This window comes from Schistocerca americana, chromosome 2 (genome assembly GCF_021461395.2).
Source record: "Schistocerca americana isolate TAMUIC-IGC-003095 chromosome 2, iqSchAmer2.1, whole genome shotgun sequence".
NCBI lineage: Eukaryota > Metazoa > Arthropoda > Insecta > Orthoptera > Acrididae > Schistocerca > Schistocerca americana.
The window spans coordinates 717,370,319-717,374,416 of NC_060120.1; positions in this window are offsets into that span (position 1 = coordinate 717,370,319).

The window sequence follows — 4,098 nt, forward strand, 5'->3', positions numbered from 1 at the left end:
CTGCAAAGATACACCGGCTGGCGGCCGGCCCAAGTTCTGCCCTCGCTAATGAGAGAACTCCCGGTGCGGCCCGCCAAGTTCACCTGGCGGGGCTTTAAGAAGCGAACTGTTTGCGGGAGCTCATCACGCCAACTCGCTGTCAACGTCACCCTCACCTGCTGCGTGGGCCTCTCCGTAAAACAGAGACTATTTTACCGTTATCCGTCGGCTGCTTCGGAACTGGAGTAAGTCTCCGACAGTATAACTTGGGATATAGTGTTCTAAATGCTGAGAAGAATCTAGATAAATGACACAGACCGTAGTCTACTTAACTCTTGCCTGATGGCATTAGTTGTAATGTCAGACTCTTAGAAGAAATATCGATTACGGATGTGGATGTACTATCTGATGAAATATCTACTAACCAACAGACATACGTCTCATCTCTCATCAAATATCAGTAAGATGTAGATCTCAGAATAAGCTTTTCACGAGGAGAAAGTTAAACTGTGCACTTCACATGACGTAAACATACGAAAAAAATTCCTGTAAATTATACCATTCAAATGACTGGCAATAACAATACTTGCATAAATACACTGAAGTGCCAAAGAAACTGGTATAGGCAAGCGTTTTCAAATACAGGGATATGTAAACAGGCAGAATACGGCACTGCGGTCAGAAACACCTATATAAGACAAAAAGTGTCTTGCGCCGGTGTTAGATCGATCGCTGTTGTTACAATGGCAGGTTATCAAGATTTAAGTGAGTTTGAACGTGGTGTTACAGTCGGCGCACAAGCGGCAGCATCTCAGAAGTAGCGAAGAAATTCAAAATGGTTCAAATTGCTCTAAGCACTAGGGAACTTAACATCTGAGGTAATCAGTCCTCTAGATTTAGAACTACTGTAACCTAACTAACATAAGGACATCACACACATCCACGCCCGAGGCAGGATTCGAACCTGTGACCGTAGCAGCAGCACGGTTCTGGACTGAAGCGCTTATAACCGCTCGGTCACAGCAGCCCGCAGCGAAGAAGTGGGGCTTTTCACGAGTGAACTGTGAATATCAAAAATCCGCTAAAACATCAAATATCATTGCTGTGGCCGGAAAAAGATCGTGTAAAAACGGGACCAACGGCGGCTGAAGACAACCTTTGAGAAATGCAACCCTTCTGCTAATTGCTGCAGGTTTCAGTGCTGGACCGTCAACAAGTGTCAGGGTGCGAACCATTCAACGGAACATCATTGATATGGGCTTTCTGTGCCGAAGGACCTCTTGTGTGCCCTTGATGACAGCACGACACGAAGCTTTACGCCTTGCCTGCGCCCGTCAACACTGACAATGGACTGTTCATGACTGGAAACATGTTGCCTGGTCGGGCGAGTCTCGTCTCAAATTGTATCGAGCGGATGGACGTGTACGGGCATGGAGACAACCTGTCAGCAGGGCACTGTTCAAGCTGGTGGAGGCTTTGTAATGGTGTGGGGCGTGTGCAGTTGGAGTGATATGGGACACCTGATACTGTAGATACGACGCTGATAGGTGACATGTACGTAAGTATCCTGTCTGATGACTTGCATCCGTTCATGTCCATTGTGCATTACGACAGATTTGGGCAATTCCAGCAGAACAATACGACACTCTAGACGTCCAGAATTGCTAGAGACTGGCTGCAGGAACATCTTGTGAGCTTAAACACTCCAACTGGCCACCAATCTCCCGAGACATGAATATTATTGAGCATATTTGGGATGCCTTGCAAAGTGGTGTTCAGTAGAGATCTCCACCCTCTCGTTCTCATGGATTTATGGACAGCCGTGCTGGATTCACGGTGTCAGTTCCCTCCAGCACTACTTCAGACATTAGTCGAGTCCGTGTCACGTCGTGTTGCGACACGTCTGTGTGCTCGCGGGGACCCTACACGATATTAGGTAGTTGTACCAGTTTCTCTGACTCTTCAGCGTGCAAACGTGAAATAGCTAAAGCCATGGAAAATGACAACTGCCAATTTATCATTAGTATACTGGGAAACTAGTGACTGTCTACGAAAAAGAGTACCTACTCAATATTTGTACGGCGTATTGTGGAAAACTGCTTAACAGACTGAACTGATAGGGAAGATGAAATGGGTACGAAGAAGAGTGAACTTAGCTGACCGCGAAGTATAACAGTACAACAGGAAAACGGAAAAATTTTAAATGCCGGGAAATTGAAGGAAGACGTGTAAACATCTCACGAATATCCGTTTAGAAAATTACAAGAAATGGTTTTCTAGGAAAAATCTACTAGTATTCTTCATTCTCACACATATCGCTTTCACAAAGACGGTGAAATTAAAATTAGATTAGTACCAATAGTCTCAGGAATACAAAATGCATTCTCCATCGCATTCAAATGTCGCACTATGGTGGAATGATCGCTGTTCATCACTTCTGCCAGTTCTTGGGTGTACCTAAGTGAATCATTGTGCATTAAAGCGTTTAAACGAACTTCATCAAATCCCGAAGATCTTCCTGAAAGTGGAAAGTCACTATGTCAAAACCATCCTCCTTGTTGTGCTCTGTCCATTGGCGTATCGCTATAAACGGGGCAAATATATCTGGCTGTCTCCGCTGGTGTCACCTCTCTACTGAAAACAAACAGAAATATATGTCGAAAATGTTCAGGTTTCTCCACTTGGCACTTCATTTTCTAACATCTACAGCCTAGTAACTATTCCCAAATGACAATGACAACTCGAATAGTAACAGTGAACCATAAACAAAATATGACAATCGGTAAATAAACTCACAGCAACCGGAATACCAAGATGAAAAACAAAAACACGTCGAACTCATGCACCAACCTAATATACGTGTTTACTGCTAAAGTTCAAGTTCAAATGGCTCTGAGCACTATGCGACTTAAATTCTGATGTCATCAGTCGCCTAGAACTTAGAACTAATTAAACCTAACTAACCTAAGGACATCACACACATCGATGCCCAAGGCAGGATTCGAACCTGCGACCGGAGCGGTCGCCCGGCTCCAGACTGTATACCGCTAAAGTAACTTGCATTTTTTGATGCAGTCAGATTGCATTTGTTACTTAATCGAGCCACGTCCTTATCTGTAATGCGCTGCAGTTTGTTCAAATGTAATTATCTTGTGTTTAACTTGCACTAGTAAACCAAATTTCAAAAAGTATATACAACTTACAAGAAGAAATTTCGTGGCGATTGTGTTGGTATCTCTTAGCACGTTAAAACATGTGACCAAAAGCTGCGATTGGAGAGAGAAAGAATCTACGCTGGCCATTTAAATGTATGAACTGAACTGTTTTTACTGTAGCACTCATAATGCGGGCATTTGTTGCTAGGCATCGTGAGATATTTCGGCGCTTTGTTTGAAGTAAGCCACTTCAACCGATGATGAGAGGTTCAAATGGTTCAAATGGCTCTGAGCACTACGGGACTCAAAATCTTTGGTCATCAGTCCCCTAGAACTCAGAACTACTTAAACCTAAGTAACTTATGGGCATCACAAACATCCATGCCCGAGGCAGGATTCGAATCTGCGACCGTAGCAGCCGTGCGGATCCAGACTGAAGCGCCTAGAACCGGCTGATGAGAGGCCTTGCAAGTCTTTTATTGTGAACATGAACGACGACACCCACGCCAAGTAGCCTACTAGACCAACCCTGGTACGGCTGCAACGCCAGCCTGATCCCCCTCAGCGCTTAGTGCAGTCATAAAGCTATGGCCATGCCGCCGACAAACCATGCGCACCACCTCATAACATCAAGCACTAAAGCACTCCAGGTGCAGTCTGCTGTCCAGATCGAGACTGAGTGTTTGTGTTCATTCGTAATATCCTCCTGAACTCAGAATTCAAAAAGTTTCAGTTCTGAGTTTGGGTTAGTGAACACAATTTCATTAGAGTAACTTTCATTTTAATATCTGTTATTGTCGATGTTAAGATTTACTTTTCATTGTAGAATATGAGTGCCAGCGCATCATTTGCAGACGCAAGTGAGTTCAAAATCTGTCCAACTACTACTGTTTCTCATTACGAACTACTTTGTTCTGACACACAAGTGTTGCAGGTAGATTGTGCTGAAAAATAACTTTTGAAA